The sequence below is a fragment of the Acinonyx jubatus genome, chromosome A3, assembly GCF_027475565.1.
Source record: "Acinonyx jubatus isolate Ajub_Pintada_27869175 chromosome A3, VMU_Ajub_asm_v1.0, whole genome shotgun sequence".
Lineage (NCBI taxonomy): Eukaryota > Metazoa > Chordata > Mammalia > Carnivora > Felidae > Acinonyx > Acinonyx jubatus.
Window position 1 is genome coordinate 108020449 of NC_069388.1, and position 17078 is coordinate 108037526.

General features: G+C 35.9%; 1 protein-coding gene across 2 annotated transcripts in view; it reads left to right on the forward strand.

The window, feature by feature from the left end:
• PRKD3 (protein kinase D3) overlaps positions 1-17078 on the forward strand; it is an 85935-nt gene that overhangs the window by 22563 nt on the left and 46294 nt on the right. The window lies entirely within an intron of this gene.

Here is a 17078-nt window from a genome sequence, read left to right on the forward strand (position 1 = left end):
CTGAATGAAGCTTATCTAACACATGTATTTTCTCCATAAGGCATATCATAGGCTACTTGCTCTTAGGAACATTGAATGGCACTTCAGCATGATGCTTGGAGGTCATTTTAAATAGAAAAATCACCATTGAAACCCCCAAATTCAGAACACATGACACTAAATAAATAGCCCATGAAAAGGACATGCGTTTTTGTACTATGATAGTTGAGATAAGAAGTCAGAACATCACCTTGTTTGACTTCAGTTGGGAACGTGCACAGTGACAGATTTTTTGTCTTCTGTCCATGTCTGCAAATGACTACAAAAGCACAAAATACTGATTTTTGGTTACAAATAAATTTTAGCAAGTTCATAGATACAGAATCTGTGAATGATGAGGATCAACTGTTGCTACAGATCCCACAACACATTGTTATTCTTGCTTTTAACAGTTAACTATGTTTTAAAAAAATTAAAAGCGAGAAAAATGACCTTTTATATTTTATCACGTATTTAGCATTTGTATTACTTTGTGTTAGATCCAAAGTGTATGCAATATCTTCTTTTCTCTGCTTCATTTACAGTTTTTCTCTTCTTGGTTTTCAGCAATTTGAATATGATATGCCTTGTTGTGGTTTTCTTTCTGTTTTTGTTGCTGGGGTTTGTTGAAGGTTATAGTTTCCTCAACTTGGGAGACTTTTTGTATTCATTAAAGCTTCCTTGAGTCTTTTCCTGTGTCCCATTTTTACTACCCTTACAAATTTTCCTGAACATGTTCTTGTTTGCTTTCCTCCTTATGTTCTTTCTAATACAGGCTTTCACTTGAAATATACAGTGTAATGGAAAAGCTGTATTTCAGTTACTTCTGGGTTGTGCCATGACCACATCTGAATGAATGCATTATTTTAAAACATTTTTCATTCCCAGCCTACTGTTGGAAATAGATTGAAGAAGTGTGAACCAAGCTCCTTGTTAAAGTTTTCCACGATTCAGTAATTTTTGGTAAGATGGTAAATTGTTGTAACCAATTTATTTATCTTGATTCATTCAATCAAATGAACAAGCTCTAATACGTGTACTTTGATAAATGTGCTTTATTTCAACGTGTGTGCCTATTTTTTTAACCTATAAAATCTTATATACAATCTACTTTTAAAAGCCCCCACAAGATACTTTGATTACTCTGACAGTGAGCATTTTCTGATAACCAGCTTTTTAAATTTTTAATTAGGAGCAAAATTTTCAAGCTTTGTTTTGTCATATGTATATGAAAAAGTGGCTACACTTCTAAAAATCTTTTATCACAGGCCATGTGTTGTGAAAGATCAAGATTCTTAAATGTTTACAAACTCCATGTATGTGGTTTCAAGGTTTTATGCAACTTTGTAACAGTGATTTTCAATTCTGGCTGCCCCTGAGAACAACCAGGAAACTTAGCAGACCCTTTCCCAGACCAGTTGAGTCAGGCTCTCTAGGCTTGGAGAGTCTAAGAGCTCTGTCTGTGGTTCTAAGAAGTATCCAGAGTTGAGAACCTCAAGTATAATGAAAATCAATAAACTTAAAGGGCCAGATAAGTAAATAATCTGAAGATATTTTTTCCAAATACTTAAATTGTATATTTTGTTATGAGTTTACCATTATATAAAATAAAATTATATATTTTTTGAATCTTGCATGCAAATTCAAAAATTCAGTGAGGTCTGCATCTGATTATAGGTTAATTAGTTGAAAATTTTAGATAGAAGAATAAGTACTAGTGATTTCATTTCTTTTACTTGGCAGTTTGCAGAGAGCTAAATAGTGTAGTACAGTGACCCCTTACCTAGGTGCCGTTATCTGTTACAGCTTCATGCAATTGAACAAATATTTGTGGTGCACTTAACTCTGTTCAGTCACTGTGCTAGAGACTGTGGAGTTACCAAGATGAAAGATAAATTTCCTGCCCCAGTGATTTATGCTTTGGAAAAAGAGAAGTTGAGTGAATGTAAAATTACTTTAGATCATGGTAACACCTGAGGTAAAAGTACAAAATGGTAAATGACTCAAGGAAGAACTACCATCTCATTCAGGAGTTACGAAAACTTGTTTTAACCTTACTTTTTGCTTGTATTATCACCAACTATAGCCCTTCGCCTGGGGAAATAAACCTTAGCAGCTGGTACAGTTCCCTGCTACTACTTTGATAGCTTGTGGCATGGACAAAGCAAGATGCCTTTAACATCCTCAGTAGTCAGAAACCTGTGTATTTATGTACATGTGGACCTTTTTTTTTTCATGGTTAAATGAATAAATCTGTATGATTGTGCTTCCTTGTGCTCTAAATTTTAGGTGAGTTAGACCTAATTATTTAAGAAATTCATGGTGATTTCTGTTCTGTTCATGGTAATCCCTTTACAATCCCCCCCATCATTTTTCTTATAGTACATTAAACCATTAGTTGCCTTTTATGGAGATTATGAGAATAGTGAAACATAACATTTTTTGTATATCTATTTAATTACCGTGTGCTATGCTCTTTACTCCTGGACAACTTATATTTAAAGTTTTGTTGTATTGATTGTGATTGTTCTTTTACTTGAATGTAAAAATCGTAAGCTCTGTAAGGTCAGACATTGTGTACACAATAGATGTTCAACAAATAGTTTTTGGTTGAATAAACAAAATAAATTCATATGAAACAGTATAGTATGGTTGTTAAAAAAAATACGAGCTTCGAGGGGCAGGCACCTGGGTGGCTCAGTCAGGTAAGCGTCCAACGTCGGCTCAGGTCATGATCTCGCAGTTCGTGAGATTGAGCCCCACGTCAGGCTGACAGCTCGGAGCCTGGAGCCTGCTTCGGATTCTGTGTCTCCCTCTGTCTCTGCTCTTCCCCTGCTCACGCTCTGTCTCTCTCTCAAAAATAAACTTTTTTTTAATAGGAGCTTTGAGGTCAAATTTGGGTTTTATCTCTACCACTTACTAGTTGTGTAACCTTGGTTTCTTATCTAAAAAATGAGGTTTAAAAGTGCTCATTTCATGGCTTTGTGTGTGTGTATGTACACTAAATGGTACATTTATAAAACAGCCCCGCACCTAGCATAGCAATCTCATTGTTAGTTTGTCAATAATATTATTTATTAATCTGATCTTAGTGGTTTCTAAAGTGAAAAAACTTTAGTCACACATACTTTGGGAACGCTTTTCTGTGAGTTTATTGGAAATTAGTAGTGATCCAGAAATGAGTGAAAACTACTAGTAGTTGAGTTTATGTTTTGCTTTTGTGCTTTACAGAATATACACGGGTCATAAACTATTTTCTGCTGTGTAGAAGGCAACTGAGTTTTCTTAATCTGTATAGGTAAATTATTCACAATTTTCTGTTCACTCTGCAAATGCTCCTTTTAAAGGTACAGAAAATTGGAGGTTAATGGTATATCAGTTCTGTGGTTTATTTAATCACCTATTCTTGGGCTATTAGTGTCTATTTCACATGCATTCTTTAGCTCCTGAAAACCTGTGTTTTTGTCTTAGAATATTGTACTATATTCCTCAGGGGATGAAGTAGTTCTGTGATTCTTTAGATTAATGGTGATTACAGATGTGACTTCAGAATAATAATTGTGAGTTCAACTGATTTAAGTACTTAATTACTATTATTGAGCAGTGAGTAAACATGCCTGTCGGTGTTTCTATACCCTTAGACTGTTGTATCTAATATAATGGAATTATGATATTCCTGTACAGTATGCACATTCCCAAGAATAAAACTGGCAGAAGGAGCCTATAGAGCTACTTTAAAGGCATAGGGATAGTTAATTGAAACTTTTGATATCAAAAGAAGGACATGTGGGGTGGTTCAGTCAGTTAAGCACCCGACTTCAGCTCAGGTCATGATCTCATGTTTCGGTTTGTGAGTTTGAACCCTGTGGTGGGCTTTGTGCTGACAGCTTGGAGCCTGGAGACTTGCTTCCGATTCTGTGTCTCCTTCTCTCTCTGCCCCTCCCCCACTCACATGCTCTCTCTGTCTCTCAAAAATGAATAAATGTTAAAAAAAATTAAAGAAAAAAGGACATGGAAACTAACCAAGAATACTATCTCCATTAGGAAAAAAAAATGATCAAAGTATTTATTGATAACTGTCTTAAGAATGGATGAATCCAAATATAAATAAAATTTAAAAATTTTGTGAAATAGTTAATAAAAGACTTTGTGAAATAAATGTATACTCATATTCCCGAAAAAGGAAGACCAATCATATATAATTTCTACTTCCCGAATTAAATTAAATTTTCCATTCAAGATTTTATTGGGATTCTTTTTACCATGACAGTATTTTTCTAAAGTTTATTTAGGATAAAAAGTAATTGAAAACATTAAGTTAAAAGTCTGAAAAATAAGAGAAAGAAAAAAAAAGCTACAGTAATGGAAACTATATACTACTTAAACAGTAATAGAACCACAGTACTTTTAAGTATGTGGCTAAGGAAATGAGGAATAAAGGAGAATCATTTTTCAGAAATGGAGTTTAGAAGAGATGCCTAGTTGGCTCAGTCAGTTAAGCATCCACCTATTGATTTTGGCTTAGGTCATGATCTCATGGTTGTGAGACTGAGCTGTTTGTCAGACTCCTTGCTGGGTTGGGTTCTGGGCTGGGCATAGAGAGCCTGCTTAAGATTCTCTCTTCCTCTCTCAGATCCCCTCCCCTGCTCATGCTTGCATGCACTTTCTCTCTCTCTCAAAAAAAGTGTTTAGAAAACAAGTTAAGCAGTGAAAGGGGCATTAACATAGACCTGGCACTTAATATCTGGTACCAGGATAAATTTCAGAGGAACTAAAGGTTAAGTATGAGATTCAAATCAAAGGAAAATTAGAATAAAATGGAATTGAATATTCATCATACTTCCAGATATCTCACTTTCAGATCAGGAAAAGGAAACACAAGGAAAAAGAACCATTTATGCATCAGGCTCTGTGCTGACAGCTCAGAGCCTGGAGCCTGCTTTGGATTCTGTGTCTCCCTCTCTCTCTGCCCCTCCCCTGCTCACGCTCTGTCTCTCTCTGTCTCAAAAATAAAAACATTAAAAAAATTTTTTTTTTTTAAGAACCATTTATAGATTTGAGTTGAAAATTAAAGTATTTACATATGTTAAAACAATATAAACAAAAATAAGATTGGGTAAATACTACACAAGTATTCTATAGGTTAATATCTTTATTCTGCAAAGAGTTCATGTATTGGCAAGAAAAACACTGATCTCTAAATATTTAGTCAAATGATACAAAAATAAACTTCACAAAAATTTTAAATTAGTAAACAGGCATGCGGGGAAATGTTCAAAATGTAGTAATAAATACAGGTTAGTTATGTTGTTCAATCAGGAAAAATGAAATTGGTATTTCCAGTATAGATGAGGGTGTGGTAAAACTTCATAGAAATAGAGAACAATCAATGATTTCAGGCTTATAATTAGAAATGGGATTGAATTGTAACTAACACAGATAATACATATACACCAAAGTTTTTTTTTGTTTGTTTGTTTCCAAGAAAATATCTAACAGATCATTTATAGTTGAGCTTTGCTTAAAACTTGGATGTGACCGAAAGTGGTCACTCTTTGAATTCAGTCCAATTTCATGACACATCCAGAGGGTGGAGTGGGTGGAGTTTCTTTTGTTGTTGTTGTTGTCTTTAACATAAGCCAAAAATTCAGCTTCCTTTCCTTGAAGATTTGAAATGCGTCCACATTTATATTACATTGAGATTGGTTCTGTTCTATTCACCTTTCTGTCCCCGCAAATGCCTTAGTCTCAGTAGACATTTTTTAAAGGACACACTGTACTTTTACTGCTGAAAACAATACTGTAGATAATCTATAGTGGTAGTTCCCTCTAGTGATGAAATGACTTCTAGAAAGAAATAAGCAGATAAGCACCAATATTCTTTTCTGATCCATTTCATGTATCAGTTCCTTAGTTGTGTCCAATCTGCTCTGACTAGTTTAGATTTTCAGATATTTAGTTCAAAGAACTCTTTCTTCCTGGGATTGTGCAAAAGGCCAGCTTCTTGAAATACTTGAAATTCTCAAAGTTATTCACTCTGAGGACATCAGTGAACTTTTTCCTTTTTCCTTGTAAGAATGTAGATTAGCACGATTTAAATAGCAGATATTATAGCTCCAATATCTAATTTTAATGTAAGAATGTAGATTAGCACTACTTAATTGGCAGGTATTATAGTTCCAATATCTAATTTTAATGTATAAGATTAAATTAAACCAGTGATTTTGATCCCTGACAACCTTTAGCAATATCTGGAGACTTTTTCTGGTTGTCACTAATGAGGAGAGAGGGAGTGCTCCTGGCATCTGAAGGGTAGAGGGCAGGGATGTTACTCTGATGTACCAGGAAGCCCCCCACAGCAAAGAATTATCTGGCCCCAAATGCCAGTAGTGCTGAAGTTGAAAAACCCTGAGTTAAACTATGTAGAAATAGAATTTCTGAACTTTGGAGAAATAAAAAAAACTTCTGTTACTATTGTAGGGTCATATTAGGGGTGCCTGGGTGGCACAGTCTGTTGAGCCTAGGACTTCAGCTCAGGTCATGATCTCACGGTTCCTGTATTTGAGCCCCGAATCAGGCTCTCTGCTATCAGCACTGAGCCTGCTTCAGATCCTCTGTCCCCCTCTCTTTCTGCCCCTCCCCCACTCACACTCTGTCTCAAAAATAAACAAACATTAAAAAAAGTGAATAAGTAGTGAATATGAATATCTTGGTGTGAATTATGAGCTTTCAGGTAGGATTTCTAGTTTGGCTTGGGTGTGTTTTAGTATACAGTTTCTGTTGTGAGCATGGAAATAATTATACAATGTAAATCTTAATTTTTATTGAAATCTAGTTGACATCAATTTATATTAGTTTCAGGAATGAATGTAAATTTTTAGACTTACACATTAGATTCCTCTATCTACATAGTAGCTTATAAAGCAGACTTAGCAACAGACAGTATATCTCTGCCCTCTAGGAGTTTATCCACTGAAGAGAATTCTTAAACTGGTGAAACTCAGAGGGCTAGTGAGAGTGGCTATCAGGAGAACTGAGAAGGCAGACAGATCTGACCAGGAGGTAGAGTTGGGGTTGAGCCAAGCAGAAACCGGACCTCTGCTAGGAGGTCACTATCAAAGAGTCAAATTACAATGAATGAGCAAATCAAAACGGAGGGAACAGGTCAAAAGCTTTGCCCATCTTACAGTGATTGTGCATGGATTCTCAATGTCAAAATTACATTAGTGTTTAAACCTGTACTGTTATTTTTTGTTATTGGCATATGTTTAAAAAAATAATCCAAGAAAGAGGTAGCACTGTTCTAAAGCCAAAGAGACAGACTCAGTTGGAGATTTTGAATTCTTTCACTTTCTTGCTTTATGATTATAGACTCTTTTCGGGTCAGTTACTTCAGATTTGTGTGTGTGTGTGTGTGTGTGTGTGTGTGTGTGTGTGTGTGTGTGTGTGTGTGTGTGTGTGTGTGTTTTATTTTGGGGGAGGGAAGGGCAGAGAGAAAGGGAGAGAGAGAACCTTAAGCAGGCTTCACACTGTCAGCACAGAGCCCAACACGGGGCTCAATCCTATGAACTGTGAGATCTTGATCTGAGCTGAAATCAAGAGTTAAACACTTAACCAACTGAGCCACCCAGGTGCCCCTTCAGATCTTGATCTGCAAAAGGGGGATCATGATTCCTACCTTCATTAAAAAGTTATGGTGATAAATGTCAAGCCCTTAATTCAGTGTCTGGCATATAATTAGTACCCTCAAAATAGTAATACTCAGTTTTAAAATTTCTCTGATCTGGGAAGATCATCGATATTGTAGTGTTCTTAAATTTTTAGTAAATACCAAAGCATGTATAGCATTCTTTCAATACACTGACATTGCTTTACTTACGCTTTTTGATTTTAGTATTTAGCATATGACAAACTATAAAAAATAGAGATTAAGTGTTTATTAGAGGACTGGGATTACTCGTTTTAGGAGTTTTGAGGAAATTAAATGAGGTAGCCTATGATGAGTGCTTTACATGATGCCTGGTGCATAGTAACTACTCTCAGTGAGTGTTAGTTCCCCACCTTCTTGATTTCATATTGCCAAGAAGCTTAGAAAATAGCACTGTGATGCTATTGCTATTGTGTTAATTTGTTGAATGAATATAATAGATGTAATAGGAGTAGGAAAGGAAATTGGCCAACAGCAATTCATTTTAAGCTGTGATGGTGTTTACTGAAATTGAAATGAATCTTACTAGAGCAGACTCTGCTTTTAGCTGATTTAAAACATTTGTTTTTAGTTTTGACCATTTACATGACACTAGACCTAAAGAGTCTTTGGTTATGTATCCTAGTTTAGGAGTGATTTTGGTCTACTTGCCAACTGAATACATTGTTTCTGCAGACATGGATTAGGTATAATTTTCAGGTCCTGCCAAAGTAGAGCGAAAACCCCAGCTGTATCTTTTGTCTTCTGGAAACCGGTTGTCATTATGTGTTGGGTTTTTTTTTTGGTTTTTTTTTTTCTGCTCTATTCTTTCTACTACAGCTGTGTTGCAGTGGCTAGGTGACATCTAGCCTGCATTTTTGTCTTGGCAAAATAGTGCCAGGCAACCATTACTAATCTGGAGGCTCAAACCGGAAGAAAGATTTTTTTTTTTAATTCTTCTGGATATTCAGGTTAAGATGTTGGATAGACTAGAAAGTTCCAGGAAGTTTGAATGAAAGATAATCAGAACTAATAGCAAAACAAGGAAAAAAGGTAATGGAAAAAGATCACTCTGGTTTGTGTCAAAGAGAAATGGTGTTAAATGAAGCAGCTCCTCTACTATGTCATATCCAGAAAATCCTGGGTTGGAGATTAATAATGAAAGTGAAGAATAATTTCAGAGTATGGGCACCTGGGTGGCTCAGTCGGTTAAGCGTCTGACTTGTGCTCAGGTCATGATCTTGGGGTTTGTGAGTTCGAGCCCTGTGTTGGTCACTGTGCTGACAGCTCAGAGCCTGGAGCCTGCTTCAGATTCTCTTTTCTTCTCTTTCTGCTTCTCCCCGCTGGAGTGCACTCTCTCTCTCTCTTAAAAACAAATACACATTTAAAAAAAAATTGTTTAAGAATAAATTCAGAGTAAACATTGAATAATTTTCTCATTGACTCATCTAGACCCTAGTGCCTACTATTTTTATATAGTAAAAAAATAGTCATTGGGAGCCCCTGGGTGGCTCAGTCAATTAAGTGTCCTACTCTTGATCTCGGCTCAGGTCATGATGTCAGGGTTTGTGAGTTCAAGCCCTGCATTGGGCTCTGTGCTGACAGTGCAGAGCCTGCTTGGGATTCTCCCTCCCTTTCTCTCTGCCCCTTTGCTGCCTGTACTCTCTATCTCAAAAATAAATAAATAAACAAAATACATGACTAAAAGAAATAGTCTTTGAAATTCTTCTCTTCAACTACATACTTTCCCTAAAAATGATGTTAAATAGTATATTTGTTTCTGGGAATTATATTAGTGTGAAACTCGTTACCTTTGCTCTGTAATCAACAGGTTTTTTTTTTTTTCCAGTAAGTTAAATACCAAGTTCTAGGTACTGGATGTCCAGTAGGGAGCATGAAAAGAGAATGCCCTTGCCCTTGTGGAGCTTATTTACTATGACCTGGTTTATTATTAGACTTTCTATGATTTACTTGACATCAGACTTTAAAATTACCTTAGTATTCAGCTTCTCAAATTAAGTGAATACAGATAAACCTGTGGCACTGAGAATGTTCTATATCTTGAGCTGGGTGGTAGTTACATGGGTGTGTGTGTGTGTGTATGTGTATAGTTATCTATTCTAATTAAGATTATTGCATTTTACTCATTATGTTTCGATGTAAACTGTTTTTATTAAAATTAGATGTCCATTGAAACACTCCAGTGGTTTCCCTTTGCACCTAGAAAATCCCATAGTCCTTTAAAAAGGTGTACAGTAATAAATTTTTGTTCAGATAATGTTAAATTCTGAAGCTTGTTAACGTGTAAAAATTGTATTTGACCAAGTAGAATTAAAAACTTGAAAACTTCTACCTCATCTAACATTTTACTGATAGAATTTTATGACATGACATGAATTTTATGACATGAACTTTAAACTGTTCACATTAAATATCTCTCAAGTTATAGTATTGCTTGAAGGAGTTTTATTTGCAAGTATTGGGAACTTTTAATTACAAACAAATTAATACTATCAAAAGTAGCTTCCATAAAATGGCTATCGAAAGATAAGATCTGTTTTTTATTATTGAAGTTGTCTTTACTGCAACAGTAAAGATGTACAGAATTCGTGAAGTGGGCAAAGAGAGCAGTGCATAAGGGGTGAGAATTTCACTTACAATGAAATTCCATTACTCTCCCATATGGACTGGGAAAAGACTTCATTTGGCACAATCTGTAGAAAGCAAGTGTAGAAATGCCTGGGGCAATTTGGAATGAAGTCAAATTAAAGGCCTATTTTGCGCTACCTTGCTAGCTCTTTTGCTGTTTCTTTCATTTCCTCTTTTCTTTTAATCAAGGCTGAGGTAGGCTAGGGAAGGAAATATGGGCATGTCTAGTTTTCAGAACTTTGTTAACTTCCTTCCACATTTTCCAGTCTCTCAATATTCTTGACCCCTTTGTTGCCCAGAGCAGGGTTTCTCAGTTTCAGCACTATCAACATTTTGGGATGGATAATTCTTTGTTCTCTGAAGTGTCCTGTGCCTCAGAGGATGTTTAGCCATACCCCTGGTCTCTACCCCCTTGATGCCAGTACATCACATTGTAACAACCCAAGTGTCTCAAGACATCACCACATACTTTCTGGGGGAAAAAACTGCCCTGATTGAGAACCTTAGTTTAGGATATGAATAGCCCTTGACAATAACTGACAGTTACTAAGCGTGTTACCACCTCTGCTGCTCTTTTAATCTTGTTGCAAAATTGCTTTCTTCCCTATGAAAGTAGAATGCTTAGAAAGCATTATACCATTTTATTAGCTAAGACTTGCATTCTGGATGATAAAGAGAAAGCCCAATGAAAACAGTGGATTCATAAATATAATCAAGAACTGATTTTCATTAGTTTGCTAGAATATTTCTTCCTCTTAAAATTATACAACTTTGAAAGGGAAAAAAGTTCTCTTTTGTTCTTTATTCTGCTGGAGTCTGGCTTAGGTAAACACTCTGTTGCTTTGGTAAAGCTCCCTTTTTCTGTATAGGATGTTTTATTGCATCAGATCATTTGAGAAATTCAACATATATACTGTTAAATAAACAGGGTGTTTTGTGTGTGTGTGTTTGATATGTTGTCCAGGACTTATTAAGTATTTCCCACATAATGAGATGCATTTTGAAGAATGGTTGGATTTGAAGTTTTAAAGATCTGTCAATCCATTAGAAATGGGCAAAGAATATGAAACACCAGTGTAGAGAAAAGGAAATACAGATGTCCCTTAAACATGTAAAAAATGTTCAACTTCTTGGAGCACCTGAGTAGCTCAGTCATTTAAGCACCTGACTTCAGCTCAGGTTGTGATCTCATGGTTCCATGAGTTCCGGCCCTGCATCAAGGCCCCACATCAACAGTGGGGAGCTCTCTGTGTCCTAAGAGTGAAGAGCCTGCTTCAGATCCCATGTCTTCTTCTCTCTCTGCCCCCTCTTGCTCGTGTGCATGCACTGTCTCTCAAAAATAAGCAAACATTTAAAATGTTCAACTTCTCATAATTAAAACTATACTGAAATACCATGTTTTACCTAATATTAACAGATTTGCTAAGGATTAAATTGTGTCTTTCCACCCCAACCTCCCACATCCATATGTTGAAGCCCTAACCTGCACCTAGTGTGACTTTGGAGATAGGACTTTTAGGAAGTAATTAAAGTTAAATGAAGTCATAGGGTTGTAGTTCGATAGGATTGGTGGCTTTATAAGAAGAGGAAGAGAGAGAGGTTTGTCTCTCTCTCTCCCCATGTGCATTTTGGAAGGAGAGCTCATCTGAGCACTTAGTGAAGAAAGCTGCTGTCTACAAGTCAGGAAGAGGCCTCTCACTAGAACTTGACCGTGCTAGTACCCTGGTCTCAGGACTCTAGCTCCCAGCAATTTGAGAAAATAAGTTTGTGTTGTTTAAGCTACTCAGTCTATATTTTGTTATGCGGCCTAAGCTAATACAACACTATAAACTAGAATGTGGAAAAAACAAGCACTCAGTTTATTACTTATGGAAATATAACTTGGTATGACCTCTATAAAGAGAATTTTGGCAATATCTAAAAATGTCAAATGTGGATGTTCTTAGACCTAGCAAATCTACTTTTAGGAAGTAGTCCTAATCATATACTCAAAAAGTAGAAAAAGTAAGTATGTAAGATTATATATTGGGTGTTGTTTGTAATAAAGGATTTGAGGGACACCTGGGTGGCTGTCGGTTAAACCTCTGACTCTTGATTTTAGCTCAGGTCATGATCTCACAGTTGGTGGTTTTGAGCCCCACATTGGGCTCCACTCTGAGTGTGTAGCCTACTTGGGATTCTTTCTCCCCCTAGCTCTCTGCCCCTCCCCTGCTCGTGTGTGTACATGCACCCACACACACTCTCTCTCAAAATAAATAAACTTAAAAAAAAGATTTGAAACAGTAGCTAAGATTTATAGAGTGCCCAAAATGGATCAGGAGTTCTAACTTTTTATGTGTATTCATTCATTAATTCTGGTGACAGCCTTATGAAGTGGGTACTATTTTACAGATAGAGAAACTGAGGTTAAGTAAGTTAGCCACAGTTAAATAGTAAGTGAAATGATCAGGATTTGAACTCAGCAGTTTGGGCTTAGTTTTATTCCTTGATCCATATCCCATCAGTGGGAAACTGGTAAAATAAAACTATGCAATTGTAAAAATTGCATAAAAAAATTAAAAAATAGAATAGAATAGGAAAGAAAGGAAGAAAGGAGAGAAAGAAGGAAAGAAAAAGGGAAGAGGGATGGCTGGGTGGCTCAGTTGGTTAAGTGTCCAACTTTGGCTCATGTCATGATTTAGTGGTTCGTGAGCTGGAGCCCCACATCGGGCCCTCTGCTGTCAATGCAGAGCCTGCTTTGGATCCTCTGCCTCCCTCTTTCTTTCTGCCCTCTCCTACATGTGTGCCATGCACTCTCTCTCAAAAATAAATTTAAAAAAGAATAAGAACATTTTATGCATAAAATATCTTCAGAAGGATGCTAGGGAAAACTGGCAACAGTGTTGACTATGGCAGGGATAACTGGAAACTCAGGCATAGATTTTGCACTCTATTCTTCTGTACTGTAAAAATTTTGAACCATGTGAAAAAATTGCCTATTAAAAAATAAATAAAATTCTATTTTTAAAGAGTGTATATTGTATCCCAGAGTATTAGTAAATATCTGTGAGGCCGTGTGTGTGTGTGTTTAAAAATGATTAGATGAATAAATAAATGGGGGAAAATAGATAAATCTCACATGCAGAAGAACTCCCAATAATTTATATAGATACTCTGCCTTCAAGGAGAAGGAATGTAACTTGCCATTCCTTAAGGGTGGACTGCACACGGCGACTTCCTTCCAAAGAGCACAGTATTAGGGGTTCAGAGGAAATAGCTTTGCAGTGAAGAAACTTGACAAATACTATCTTAGCCAGATAATCAAGGTCTACATCAGTAGCAATAAATCATGTTGGTAGTAGGTACACTTGATATGATGTGAGGAGAATGGCACTTTACCTTTGTGGTCTTCTTCCCCAAAACTCATAATTCCATTTTAATTATGAGAAAAACATCAGATATATTTTAATGGTGGCATCCTCACACAATACAGCAAAGTCTGAGAAAGCATTGTCACAGCCAAAAGTGGCCTAAGAAGACATCACAGTGAAAGATAATGTGGTATCCTGTGTAGGATCCTGGGACATAAAAAGGAAATTGAGTAAAAACTCAGGAAACTTGAATAAAGTATGGACTTTAGTTAATGAGAATGTATCAATGTTAGTTCATTAAGTTGTAATTAATGTACCATACTAATATAAGATGTTGATAATAGGGGAAACTAGGTGTGGGGTATATGAGATCTCTATGTATTATCCCAGTTTTTCTGTAACTAAAACTGTTCTTAAAAACAAAATCTGTTTTTTTAAAAAGAGTATACATAACAAATGTATTGAATAATGTAAAAGTAAACTTGAAATTCAGATGTCCATGACTCATTCCACACATTTTTAAACGTTTTTCTTCTGTCATTAATGTGTTTATTTAGCTCTTTAGTTATTGGGACCTCTGGGCTGGTCAAAACAATGCTAATGATCCCTGTAATTTGCCAAAGATAGATTTTAGAAGTGTTCTTTCTTGTCTTGCTTTCCGTCTTCTTACTGAATAGTCCAGACCCTGATGCCTCTTTCCTGACCAATGGCTTCAGCCTTCTTTAGGAGCTTGCTCTGATCTCATCCTGTTTCTTTTTAAGATACAGATTTGATCATGTCACTGCCTTGTTCTGGTATTCTTTCTCTCTCCTCCCCACCCCCTAGCGTATGGGATATGAGCGCCTAGCGTTTACTGATCATGGTACTATTTTATAACATCAAGTAATTTAATTTTAACAAGAATCCTATAAAGCCAGTACCCTTTTTATTCCAAATTTATAGACAAGAAGCTGAGCATAGGGAGGTTAAGTAGCTTATCTAAGGTTCTATAGTTAGTACGTGGCAAAGCCTGAACCCCATTCTGTTGACTCCCGAGTTTCTTTAAGTATAGCCCCCTTTGAGCTCCTGTGTGCATTTTTGCCCTCTTTCTGCACAGCCGTCCCCTCATTCTTCAGTCATAGGGGTCCACTTACTTTGTCCCATTTACCTTGTATTTTCTCAGCTATGACCCTTGTACTTTCACTTTCACTTTCTGCCCATAGAAACCCTGCTTTTCTTTTTATGATTCTCTTCAAATATCACTGTTAAAGTGACATTCCACCTTCTCAGTTAAAGTTTTTTATTCCCTCTTCTAGAATTTTATTTATTTTTCATTTTTGTCATTTCCATTATCAGGTTATATATTTGTTTTATTTCCATCTTCCTACTAGATTGTAAGTTTCTGGGAGGGGAGGGGCTGTCTTACCTTTAGAAACCATGGGGCCAATGCCTTGCACATAGAAGACATGCAGAAATGTGAATTTTTAAAAGGAATTTTATTCATACAAATATTTTGTTAGATATTTTTATAAGGATGGACAGTGGAATCTTTTTTGTTAATACTTAAGAATTGTTGCAACTAATTTATGGAGATTTTCTAATTTGATGATACTTCATAAAATTTTAATTTCAAGTTTTAATATTAAATAAAACTCCATTTTTGATTCTGTACTATTCTTTTAAGTTTGTTTATTTTGAGAAGGGGAGTGGGGAACAGAGGATCCAAAGTGGGCTCTGTGCTGACAGCAGAGAGCCTGATGCGGGGCTTGAACCCACCAACCGTGAGATCATGACCTGAGCTGAAGTTGGGCACTCAACAAACTGAGCCACCCAGGCACCCCTACTTTTATATTTTCAGTTGAAAATTATGTACTGTTAGGTATATGTTTAAAGCATACTATAAAGTTTTGGAAGTATTATTGGTAACTCAGATAATTGAAAGGTGAACTAATATAAAGATTCTGAATATTTCTGTACTTTTTCATTATTTACTGAGGTTTAAAAAAATTCAAATCAACTCAAATTTCTAATTAAGTCATTATTTTCAATTTTTTTAATTTAATATTTTCCAATAAAATTTAGACCTTTTTAGAGAAATATACAAGAATTTTTAATGGGAAAATTAAATTCAGAAGATAAGGAGAAAGTATCTCCACCTAAAACACATGCCTAAGATCCTAGACTCACGCTGGAAGTGAACTACATATTTGACTTTGCTTTTTCCAGTGGGCAAAGTAAACATGATTAGTTACATGATCAAATTGTTCATATTCTAAAACCAACCAGATAAGTGTCTTTTATGAGTCCTCACAAAGAAGGGCTACCATATGAAGTAGGTCCGTATCCTCAGCAACATCCCTGCAATAGATACATTTATGGTTTAGTATGACATACATATCAGACCATTCAGTGCAGACCAGTGACATACTATATAGTCCATCAAAGGATACTCTATGAGGAGCCAAAATAAGTCAACGAGAGTATACAATCCTGAGATAAACTAAAGAAATTTGAAATACTTTGAGCAGCATTTCCCAAGGCACTGATATTTTAGAAGATGGTCTTGATTTTGATTTAGAAATTAAACAGTTATTTTGTGAGGCAAAGACTTACAAGTTTCCCTTACATAACTTTATTAACTATAAAAACTTTTAGAGCTCATACCTTCATATTTTTAGTCCTTGGTATGCCAGTCCCCAAAGTGTCAGCTCTGTAGTCACAAACTGTAGAAGCCTTGAAATAATATACATAGGGTATATATGAACAGATCTGCAAGTCTCCTGCTCTGGCCAAAGGTTTTTTAAGAGGAAAGTATTAGGTAAATGCTGGAGGCTGTAGGTGCATTTGTCAAAAATGTTGGAACTGATACTCTTGTGACTATAGTTTGGGAATTGCTAACCTTCTACCAGCACTATTCAGTAGAGTTTCCTGTGATGGTGAAAGTGTTCTATATCTGCACATTCCAAAATGGTAGCCAAGCCAGTAGCCAAGGTGGTGATTGAGCACATGTAATGTAGCTAGAGTGACTGAGGAACTGAACTTTTAATTTTATTTAATTTTAATTAAAATAACTGCATGTGGCTAGTAGCTAGAGAGGAAGCTCGGTTCTAGAGGACAGGAAAGAATGCTGATCTCTCAGTCTGTGTGAGATAGAGTAGCAGCTAAGTTCAAGATTATATTCTTCATCAATAACTGAATAAAGAAATCCTGTGTTTTTAAGAGACATGAGCTTTTACTAAAGATAATGATTATATTTAAGTTTGCTGTTTTGTTTTTGAGCTTGACAGTTAACCAAGGATGCTTGAGTCCATGGTTGATCTTTTAGATATTAATACAGTTGTTTTCAGACCGTGTTAGGCTAAAAACTACACTTAAAATTATTTCATAAGATTGAG